The sequence below is a fragment of the Dama dama genome, chromosome 15, assembly GCF_033118175.1.
Source record: "Dama dama isolate Ldn47 chromosome 15, ASM3311817v1, whole genome shotgun sequence".
NCBI lineage: Eukaryota > Metazoa > Chordata > Mammalia > Artiodactyla > Cervidae > Dama > Dama dama.
In genome coordinates, this window is record NC_083695.1 from 91,519,766 (window position 1) to 91,532,126 (window position 12,361).

Below are 12,361 nucleotides of genomic sequence, written 5' to 3' on the forward strand. Positions count from 1 at the left end.
GGCAGCAGTGATGGAGAGAAGAGAGAAGACCCCAAAAATGACTAGGAGGTGAATCTCAGGGAAGCGGCCATGGATTGGATGTGGGAGTGTGAGAGACGCAGAAAGACCCCAAGAGTTCCAGCTTGGCCAGTCAGATGGGCTGTGGCACCATTTCTGAGAATGGGACAGCTATTCTGAGCTTAGAGAGGTGGGAATGTCAGCAGAGGGCTCATAGGTATGCCTGGGGGAAATGAGTTTAAAGTAAGGGTAGCTCGCCTCATTCAACCTTTCTGAAAATGAGACACAGGGGCCCTCAGGGACTGTCCTTGTCATGTCCACCCAAGCATCAGATCTCGATGAGATTCTTTGGCTCCTCAGTACACAATAGGCAGTAACAGCACCCATGCCTCTGAGAGGAAGCAGTTAAACCTGGCTGGATGCAGTTCTTTCTGACACAAAGCTACAATAATGGGAAATCTTGCACCGAGTTCTTTGCTTAGTACATTATTTTGCCAATTATTTTTAAAATTAGATTATGTACCACACGATGGGCAAAGATGAAGCTAGAAGCAGAAACTCATACAGGGTAGAAAAGTTGCTTATTGCACTATTTATGGGTGATTGCAGCAAAATTGAGGGTCAAGACCCAGGCAGCCTCTAAGCAGAATTGAGCAGATGTGAGTGTAACATTTATTCATCAGAGAGCAAATAGGAACCATCACATGCCCCCATGACAAAAGCAACTTGGTCTATTTTCCTTCCGATAACGCCCAACACAAGTTGGCACAACAGACCCAAACGTGTCTCTTTATACCTTGCTCAGAAAGCAGGAATAAGTGTCCTTTCTTCTCTGGGGATCAGGGGTTATGCTGCTTTTTCCCACCTCCCTCTTGCAGAGGAACCTATCCGGTCACAGTCCATGGGGTTGCAGAGTCCGATATGACTTAGCGACAAAACAACTACAACAACTCTTGCAGAACAGTGTGGAGGCTGAGTGGGGAAAAGCAGAGAGGAGCCACTCAGGTGGAAGGCCGTCCCCCCCAACGAAGGTAGCTGAGTCGCAGGACAGTTGCCTGTCATGTGAAGCTCTTGCAAGAATCTCAGAAAAATCCAAAGACAGATGCTTTCTCTGTCATGGCTGTCGTGTGACCCAATTCCCAGCCTGCTCTGCGGGTTTCCTGAGAGGGGCAAGTGGGATCCCTAGATGCGGTCAGCTCCCTGAGGGGCTCCTTGGTACAAACAACACCACTCAACCTAGTAAACAGCTGGCCCACATTCATACGCCTGTCCCTGAATTTGGGAACATGAATGAGGGGGACAAGGTCCCTGTTCTCTGAGCCCACAGTCTTGAAGGGGGGAGAAAAAAAAGCACAAATCTACAGAGAAACAAGGAAACACTGGAAAGACTACGATGTCAGAACAAAATGCCTTTGGGAGATTGGGGATGGGGCAGGTTGATTCAGGGAACTAATCAGAAAAGGTAAGGATTTTCTCAACAAAAACACACAGAAGTGAATTTCAGGAGAGTCTCTCCATGGCCAAGGAGAGATATAAGCAAGTGTTGAACACAGGTGCTGCAAGGCTACCCAACTATGGAAAAATCTAGGAGGGTGAACTAGAGTCAGAGGGGAAAGGGCATCAAATGTCTGGGCCAAGGAATTTATACTTGGCTCTCTGAGGTCAGGGAAGGTGACTGCTTTGGTTAAAGATGCTCTTACACACACTGCTCCACAGAGGGATCCTCCCCATGGGCAGGGAGGGATCTACAATAAGGCAGATAAGTGCCGTGTGATCAAAAGAACAGCATGTATATTATCTATGGTGAAACAGATCACCAGCCCAGGTGGGATGCATGAGACAAGTGCTCCGACCTGGTGCACTGGGAAGACCCAGAGGAATCAGGTGGAGAGGGAGGTGGGAGGGGGGATTGGGATGGGGAATACGTGTAAATCTATGGCTGATTCATATTAATGTATGACAAAACCCACTGAAATAAAAGAAAAAAAAAAATAATTCCACACAACCAGGAAAAAAAAAAAAAGATTTGCAAATCAAAAGAGCTCTGTAAAAAAATTATCCATATCTTTATACTCCAACCATTAGAGCCCTAATTAAAAAAAAACAAAACAAAACAGGTTTTTCAGGAGGTAAATTTGGTGTCCAAAAGAACCTGCCTGCCAATGCAAGAGATGTGAAAGAAAGTTCTGTCCCCGGGTCAGGAAGATGCCCTGGAGGAGGGCATGGCAACCCAGAGAAGCCTGGAGGGCTACAGTCCCTGGGGTCACAAAGAGTTGGACACGGCTGAAACAACTGAGCACAAATGAACTTATTTGTGAAACAGAAACAGATCTGCAGACATAGAAAACAAATGTATGGTTGCCAAAGGGGAAGGGGGAGGAATAAATTAGGCGTTTGAGATGAACAGATATACACTCCTGCATATAAAATAAATAACTGGCAAGGACCTCCTTATAGGAGGAGGCATATAGTATAGCACAAGGAACTCTACTCCGTATCTTATAATAACCTGTAATGGAAGAGAATGTAAAAGAAGACTATAAATACATATATATGTATAACTGAATCACTTTATTGTACACCTGGAACTAATACAACACTGTAAATCAACGATATTTCAAAATTTCTCTTCAATAAAAATTAAAAAGTAAATTTTTAAAAAGGAGTTTGGGATTAGCAGATACCAACTACTGTATATAAAATAAATAAACAACAAGGACCTATATTCAACATCCTGTAATAAATCATAATGGAAAATAATACCAAAAGGAATATATATATATATATAGCTGAATCACTTGGCTGTACAGCGGAAACGAACACAACAGAGCTACCAGGGAAGCCCTAAAATCAACTACACTTTGATTAAAATAAATAAATAAAAATGTGGTGTCCCTTCTATGTTCATAGAGAAACTGCATTACAAATCACAAGAAAGGAAAGAAACACAGCTCACATCAGATCTGGGTGGTTTTTAAGGTGTAATAGAAGAACCTTTCCTCAAAGCATGGTAAAGTGTATGTTTTATTGGGGAAACCGTTTGATGCTATGAACTAAAATTGAAACTATGATTATGAAGGAAGAAAATCACTGCTCTTACAAAAGCTCAAATAAAGGAACAATTACCCTCAAGTTTTAAGTGGAAATATAATCACTTCATTCCACTCATCCATCAAAGACCCACACTTTAAACACTGCCAGTTTTAAAGGTCAGGCTTAATTGATCAGGAGGGAGAAAATTTCATGCCGTCCCACCTTCCTTCCTAAGCCAAGTGAATTAATAATGAAAACTTCCCAGTGACCTTCATCAATTCCCTTTATATACATTTCCTATAACTGATTCTCCCCGAGAAGGTTTAAGTGGACACCTGATTCTCTCCATCTTTTCCATATCCTCAGAGAAAGCAGTCTCATAGACAGACAGGTAGCATGGTGATGGAGAACCAGGAAATGGAATCTTTTTATATCACACAGAATGGAAATTTGAAAGGGACTTCCTACCTTCCACTGATTTTGAAAACAGATGTGAGTTTGGGCAGAAATAGTCATCCTTCCCACTTTTTTTTTTCCTCCCTTAGTGTTCAGATCCTATTAATCACAGTAAACTGAAATTTTACCCAGGCCCACAGATTTCAAAAGGCCTTGCCAAGACGACAACTTTACCATGAGAAATCAGCTCCTGCCCTTCCCAGTTCTGGATTCCAGTGACCAGGACAGTGAACAGTTGCACTGTGCAAATGACGGAAACAAAAATGAAAGCTCAGAGATGACATTCACTTCAGGTTTCCTGCACGAGCCCTCTGAACCCCATTTGATCCAGCTTCCATAAGAGAGGGTACCACCCACACCCCTCAGTTTTAGAGCTGCCCCGCAGACATGGGGTGGAATCCTAAACCACAGTTGTCTGAGACCCGAGGAAGTGGAGCAGCTTTTCCAAAAGTAAAGGATGGAGTGAGAGCAAAGTCAACAATGGCATTGGACTCCCAGTCAAAAGCAACGCCTGAGAGCAGGCATGTGGTGCCCAGGTCAGCGCTGCTTCCCGCTCCACGTTTGTGGGTCTCGGGATTTGAAGGCCGTCCGCTTCCCACTTCACACTTTCTCCTGCACTTGTTTCAGCTATTCTCCTGGATTCTCATACGACCCACCTGTAAACAGTGATCACATTAAGACCAATGACACTGACCTGCCTCTTGATCTCAAAACCAAAATTCCAGCTGCTTCTCGGACATCGGGCAGAGTTGGCCTCTCACATGCAGAGAATCCAGACCCCACAAATCCAGGGTCCTCCCACCAATACCAGCCCTTGACTCCTGAATTTCCTACCCGGGAGCCCTATATGCCCAGAGACACCGTTAACTCCTCCCTTATCCAGCTGCCTATAAACTCTGCCATTCCCCAGTGCTCTGATGGTTCCAACATCCTCTGCCCCTGCCCTGGCCCAAATTCCTATCATCTTCTTCCAGGAACAACACGATGCAGTTGTCTTTCAAGAACACAGATCAGAACACGTATTCCAGCTCCTTACAGATTAAAAATAAAGAAGGAAAGTTATTTGTTTTGGCTCAACACAGTTGTAAGGCTTTCTAACAATTCCAGCTGCATGAGCAAGTCATGTGTGCATGCATGCTAAGTCACTTCAGTCGTGCCCGTCTACGACCCCATGGCCTGCCTGGCTCCCTCTCCATGGAATTCTCCAGGCAAGAACACTGGAGTGGGTTACCATGCCCTCCTCTAGGGGATCTTCCCAACCCAGGGATCAAGCTCATGTTTCTTATGTCTCCTGCATTGGCAGGCACGTTCTTTACCACTAGCGCTACCTGGGAAGCCCAAGCAAGTCATGAGCTACCTTCAGGTAGAGTGAGTCCCCTGGCCTTGGGGCTCATTGTGTGCTGGACCTACTGCTCAGAAACTTTCTCACTCCTGCGTGGGAAGGAGTGGGAGGGGTTTCAGTTGTCAGACATCAGGAAGAAGTTGGACAAAATGGCCTCGATGATCCCCCTCAACCTTGAGATTCCACGGGCCTACTTATGCCTCTGGGACAGCAGCTTGGCCTGTGGACTCCTTCTGGGAGACCTGCCCCCCTGTTAGTCAGGCACCTGTACAGCTGGATGCCCAGAAGCTGGGTTTCTAACATCTGACCTTGCCTCCTGACCTCAGCTGACCGACTCAGAATCGAGCCTGAGGATGCTAACCGAGACACGGGCTGCGAGAGTCAGATCCAGTTACTGCATCCCCCGTGTCTCCTGCATTGGCAGGCGGGTTCTTTACCGCTGAGCCGCCTGGGTGTCCTTCTCCCCTACTGCAGTAGTTCACATAAAATCTGTCTTGCCACTTTCAACCAGTGTCCAGTGCAGTTTCTCTTTAACAGATGGAAATGACCTTGTGGGAAGATGCAGAGAGCATGAGTGTCCCCTCAGAGAGTCAACTCCCAACCGCATTCGGTGCCCACACAGGCCCTGACTCCAGCAGAGACTCTCCTTGACTTGAGTTGGTCTCCTCTTGAAGGAGGAAACAGACAGAACAGGATCCATTTGAAAGCAGGACGCCATCTTGGGCCGGACTGTGGACTCTGAGCTCTATGCCCTGTATATATGGAAACTACATACCAATTGGAAAACCAGGCCCCCCAGATAGAAGAGACCCAGGGCTCATACCTAGAGTCTCCATTGCCTAAAAGAATACCCTAATTACCTGTGTAACCAAATAGAATCATACATTCTATTATGCTTATTGGGGTATGACCACAGGCCTATTGATAATTGTCCACTGTTAACTACCTAGGCTTAAGGCCTATGAATCATGGGTTAACTTTGATTGTATCTGTCTTTTCCTTTGTTCAGACTAGTTTCAGGGAATTTGGGGAGGTGGGTTTGGGCACGTACACTTAGGGTATATATGCTTTTGGAAAAACTGGTCGGGGTCCTTGGCTAAGAGGAGACTCTGCCTTGGGCCCGCCAGTGTAATAAACTGCACTCCACTGTCTGCACTGTCCTTCTGAGTGAGTTTGTTTCCCAGAACGCGTGGCTACCATATTTGGTGCATTGGTCGGGAAACTCCTCACTTTGAGGAGACAAGTCCCATTTGGGACTACTCCGAGGCCTTGTGGCTTGAATCTTCTAGAGGGGGGAAGGCGCCTCGCCCCTCTGGAAGGATTCTGCTTCTCAACGCCCGGACCTTTCACGTCAGCAGGTAGTGGACGGCAGCAGGGGAACTGAGCGCTCGGGTGAGGAGGAGCCCACCCAGCAGGGTGGAAGTGGGGGCCTGATCACCCCCTGGGAGGGACTAGAAGGAGCGAGGACCCACAGGAGCCTGGAATAGGCAGGCAGCGATTGCTTGGTACACAGGTCGACGAGCGTGCTAGGGCTTAGGAAGGGAATCTGTGAAGGTCATTTAGGAGGTGTGTCCACACCATCTTGAGGAAAATTACTACCAAGCGATTGCCAGGGGATTGTTAGGAGAAGAAACTTGGTTTTTGTGTGCTCATATTCTGCCCTCCCCCAGGAGGTGTCCCGTCTGCTGTGAAATTCTCCTCGGAATTGTCAGGCTAGAAGGAGGGGGATACATAAGTGAGTACGAATTGGCTTTTCCAGAGACAGCCTGGGACGTGGGATATTTAACCCATCTGTATTTTCATGCGCATCTGATCAAGCCCACCAAGGCAGAACGGACTTTAAAAGTTAAGGGAGAAACAGTCTTGGACCACGTGGTGTTCTGGTTCAGCTGTGCTGACCGGCAGGTGAAGACACACTGATCCCCCCTTCTCCCTCTGGGATCTGTCAGGTAAGGCTCTTCTCACCCCAAGTAGGAAGGAGGCAGAATGGCAATTTAAGTGTCACTGAGTGGAAATATCAGAAGTACACAGGGAACTGAGAACTTCGTAGACAGAATGAAAAGGAAAAGTAGAAGAAGGTCCGAGAAGTTAAGCAAGATGGGGGGAAGTGAATCTAAGGCAACTGTATTGGAGTGCATGATTAAAAATTTAAAGAAGGGATTTGGAGGAGACTATGGGGTGAAGATGAAGCCTAACCGCCTCCACATACTCTGTGAGGTCAAATGGCCCCCTATGGGAGTAGGATGGCCAGAAGAGAACACCATGAACTCAAAAATAGTGGAAGCAGTCTATACAGTAGTCACAGGAGAGCCAGGACACCTGGATCAATATCCATATATTGACTCATGGCTAGGGTCAACTCAAGACCCTCCTACTTGGACAAGGTTCTGAATCCAGAAGGGAAAGGGAAAAATATTAATGGCACAAAAATTGACTGATGATAAAAAAGGAAATTCTACAGGATTTGGATGGGGATGACCTGACCCCTCCCCGATACTGGATAATGATTCGCCTGCCTCCCAGTGCTTCACCAGGACCGGAGGCCGCCTTAATGCCCAATCCAGGGCCAGGTGAAGTTCCGGCAGCAGCCACTGCTCCTCCGCCAGCTCTCCTGGAGTTCATAGAGCCTCCGTTTCAGCAGGCTCCAATCCCAGCAATGGAGACCTCTGGTCAACGCCCCCAGAATTCCACCTCAGCTGGACCTCCTAGATTGTATCCACCTCTCCCGGTCAGTACTGATGGGAAGGGGGAAGAAGACACAGCAAAGAGACAAAGGCTGCACTCCGCCAAGGAACAGGGGGAAAGAGCCCCACTACAGATGCCCCTCAGAGAGCTACAGCAGCCTCCAGGTCAGGACGCATGTGGGCACTTCCACCCCCACCCCCCACCCCCCACTGTGGCCTATTATTACCAGCTGTTTTCCCCTACAGATGCATTAAACTGTCAGAAACACACTCCACGTACTCGGGGGAGCCACAAGCCATGATTAGGCTAATGGAGACTATTTTTCGAACCCACTGCCCTACATAGGATGACATAATCCAACTACTAGTCTCCCTTTTCAGCGCTGAGGAAAGACATAGGATCCTAACTGAGGCGAGAAAATGGTTAAGAGAAATGGCACCCGAGGGCACTGCAAACCCACAGCAGTGGGCAGAACCAGCCACCCCCCGATGAGAGCCCCGATTGGGACTGTGACACAGAGGAAGGGAGGGCCACCTGGAGAGATATCCGGCGGCTATTTTACAAGGTCTCAAGAGGGGGGCCCGAAAAGCTATGAGCATCACAAAGCCCTCCGAAGTGACTCAAAGGGAAAGTGAATCACCCTCTGAGTTCTGCGAAAGACTGTGCAAGGCCTGTAGGCTTTATACACCAATAGACCCAGCCAGAGGCTGCTGGGTCTCAGATGGTGATAAATGCAGCCTTTGTGTCTCTAGCCTACCCTGAAAATGTCAGATGGGGGGACACCAAGTGACTCATGAATTTTTATACATCCCTGAATACCCAGTACCTTTGTTAGGAAGAGACTTGCTGTCTAAACTGGGGGCACAAGTGACCTTTCCCCCCACAAAAGACCCACTGTTCGAGTAGGCTCAACCACCTATTTACTCTTCCTCTCGGTAATCCCTCAAGATGAAAGGAGGTTGCACAGTCTCCCGGAAGGGACTGTTATGTGAGAACCCCCATGTTACTACTGAGCCTTGTCAGGTCCTGAATCTGGCCACTCTCTTTCTTGTGGGAGACGGTGGGCCCTCACATGATTGCAAGGAAATATGCCAGCAGACCTGACTTGAGAGACCATCCAATCCTGGACCCAGATTTGGTCCTGTACCCCAGTGGCACCAACCTGGTGAAACAAGGACAATGACTGTTGGGATATGCAGAGTCATGGAAGAAACCGTTGCTGAGGCTAGCTCTCTGCCATCACACTGGTCCACTCAACAGGCCGAACTATGTGCTCTAATCCAGGTCCTCCAGCTGTCAAAAGGTAAGAAGACAAACATTTACACAGACTCCAGGTATGCTTTTGCCACACTACAAGGCTCTGCATAAAAAGAGAGGCCTTTGGCAGCTAGTGAAAAAGATATTAAAAATAAGGAAGAAATTAAGACCCTATTAGATGCTGCCTGGGAACCAGAAAGGGTTGCAGTCATACACTGCTGAGCACATCAAAAAGAGGATGCCCCCCGGGCTCTGGGAACAGACTGGCAGATAAGACCGCTAAACAAGCAGCCGAGGGCCTGGGGGTGACAAGGGAAGCCCCTATTAAAGCTCTCTTATCGGCGGAGCTACCTGAGCTAACGCTAGATTCTCCAAAATACACTGAAGCCCAAAACCAACTAGCCGAAGCAGAAGGGGCCATCAAGACTGAAAAGGGATGGTGGGAATTGCCAAGTGGCAAATTATTGGTACCGGAGGAGCTGGCACCCACTCTGGTAAGCCAAACACACCAAGCGACCCATCTAGGCCATGATAAACTGGAAGAGCTAATTCGAAAATATTTCTTGGTTCCCCGCCTCTCTTCCCTATGCAGGACAAAATCTCAGAACTGCACTGCCTGCTCACAGGTCAATGCTGCCTCTAGGCACAGACAGAAACCTCCAGGGATTCAGCTGAAAGGCACGCGCTGCCCTTTGAACACCTGGAAGTGGACTTCACTGAAATGAAACCTCACCGACACTATCATTACCTGCTGGTCATAGTATGTACGCTCTCGGGATGGGTAGAAGCTTTTCCTACTGAAAGACTGAAAGAGCATCAAAAGTAGCCTGGTGCCTGCTTAGGGAGATAGTCCCCAGATTTGGATTTCCTACCAGCATTGGATCGGACAATGGCCCAGCTTTTGTAGCTGATTTAGTATAACAAGTAAGCAAAACTTTAAACATCAAGTGGAAATTACATACAGCATATAGGCCCCAGAGTTCTGGGATGGTGGAAGGAACCAACCGGACACGTAAAGAGACTGTCCAAGAGGATCTTAGAGATGACTGTTTCCGGGTGGACTTGCTTCCGACGGCTCTGCTCAGACCCAGGATGACCCCACGATCCCATGGCTCTTCTCCGTAAAAATAGTGTATGGGAGGCCCCCTCCCATAATAAAACAGGTGTCAACAAATTTGCCTCAGGTAAGGGGAGATGAGATTCCTCAGCAGATGGAACAACTGGGTAAGGTAATAAATCAGGTAACTAAGTTTGCACAAGAAAGGGTGCCGTTCCCCCTTGGGGAACAGCTTCACGAATTTGTGCCCGGGGATCAGGTGTGGTCAAAGACTGGAAACACGACTCCAGGGCCCCACAGCGGAAGGGTCCATGTACCGCTGTTCTAACCAGCCCGACTGCAGAGAAACTTGCAGGTGTCACCCCCTGGGTCCACCACGTGAGGGTGGAGAGCGCATACCACGTAGACCTGGAGGACGCCGAGGGGACTACACAGAGGACCCCACTGATCCCCGGGAATCCAAGATCATCTTACAGAAGAAAAAGAGATGAAGCTCTACAATCCACTGCTGCTACAAGGACTTGCTGGTATCATCTTGAGACCAACCATAGTTTCAGTACAAAGAGGGACCTGTGCTATAATTAAAGTTGAATGTTGCGGATATATTCCTGATTTATCTGGCTATATATCAGCCACCCTAGATGACATGAAAGGTCAGGTAAAAGTTATGTCTGATGATAATCTTCCTTTTTGGACTTCAGTCCTATCTTGGGTGAAGGGTGATTGGTGGAAAACTATATTTACCATTGTTATACTTGCCTTGATCGTTCTGCTTTGTGGACCCTTTACTTTACAATGTATTATGAACTTTGTAACCCAAAGGTTGATGTCGTTCTCCCAGATTGGCAGCTGGAGAGTCAGGGTGCAATATATCCCTATGAATGATGCTCATACTATGAGTTAAGAGCATCAAGAGGGGGGAATGAAGGAGGAAACAGACAGAACAGGCTCCATCTTGAAAGCAGGAGTCCATCTTGGGCTGGACTGTGGACTTTGAGCTCTATGCCCTGTATCTATGGAAACGCCATACCAACTGGAAAACCAGGCCCCCTGGAGGGAAGAGCCCCAGGGCTCGTACCTAGACTCTCCCCGTCCCTAAAAGAATACCCTAATTATCTGTGTAACCGGATAGAATCATAAATTCTATTATGCTTATTGGGGTATGACCACAGGCATATTGATAATTGTCTTCTGTTAACTACCTACACGCTAAGAACTCCTGACTAGGCCATGCTCCTGAGTTCTGTCCTTGGCCTGCTTAGTGCAATTTTAACAAGAATCCAGCTGGGTGAATTTGGAGGACATCCCCTGCCCTTGACATCTGATCAAATTCCCCATCCCCCACCTGTCAAGTCACTTTAGCCAAAATCCTCCCTACTCCTGACATTTCCTCCTAAGAGATCTTCCATCCACTGACCCCCTCCCTTCTCCTTGGCTGTAAATTCCCACTTTTCCTTGTACTTGGAGTTGAGTCCAATCTCTCTCCCCTCCTGTAAGACCCCACTGTTATGGTCCTTCTGAACAAAACCTGCCTTACCCTCTTCAACAAGTGTCATGAGTGATTCTTTCTTCAGCAACTCCTCGCCTTCTGCCTGAACACCCAAGTTTTAAGACTTCCTCTAATGTATTCTTCCAGAGTGAGAACTTTGAACATATAGATAGATCTAAGAGGAAAGAAAGAATTCCAGGAGACATGTGTCTCTCTCCTCATCCAGGCTTGTTTGGGCACATTCTCCACAGCCTGGACTAGTCACCTCTGGCCTCAGGGCCAACTGGTACTTGCCCCAAAGCCATTAAACTGCTAATCACCTCATGAGCAGGCTGTGCTTGTCAGCAGAGCGAGGGCACGCGTGTTTTAGGTGACCTGCCATGCCGTGCTCAGCTGCTTCAGTCGCATCCGACTCTTTGCAACTGTGTGGACTGTAGCTCCTCTGTCCATGGGATCCTCCAGGTAAGAACACTGGAATGGGTTGCCATGCCCTCCTCCAGGGCATCTTCCTGACCCAGGGATCGAACTCGAGTCTCTTATGTCTCCTGCATTGGCAGACAGGCTCTTTACCACTAGCGCCACCTGGGAAGCCCCCTTTAGGTGACCCAGTCCTCAGGAAAAGCAGATGGATACACCGGTGAGAGGCCACCTGGGTCTGACTGTTCTTCCAGGCACTTCTGAGTGCCCAAGGAAATGTGGGCACTCCAAACTCACACCAAACTCCCCGTGGTGTGCTGGAAGCCAGGGCTAGAAGCCTGCCACCCACCCTACCAGAAGCTTCTAACCGCGGATTCACATTCTTACTACAGGCAATTTCTGGGCTAGGTTTTTGAAGGATCCGAACTAAATAGCTGCCACTACTAAAGAATAAGCTTATAAGCCATGCTTTGGGGGCTCCAGGAGGATTAACTAGGAAAGCTCCTTTCAAATAATATTTTTGTCTTAGGTTGACTGTGTCAGTTAAGGAAAGGATTTCAGATCCTGATACCTTTGATACAGGCAGGCGGTGAGGGGTAATGAAAAGAGAATCTACAAATGTGTGTGA

The 12,361-nt window shown here is 47.8% G+C and overlaps 1 protein-coding gene across 2 annotated transcripts in view; it reads right to left on the reverse strand.

The window, feature by feature from the left end:
* Positions 1–12,361, reverse strand: part of C15H10orf90 (chromosome 15 C10orf90 homolog) — a 247,423-nt gene that overhangs the window by 199,851 nt on the left and 35,211 nt on the right. The gene's annotated exons all lie outside the window — the stretch shown is intronic.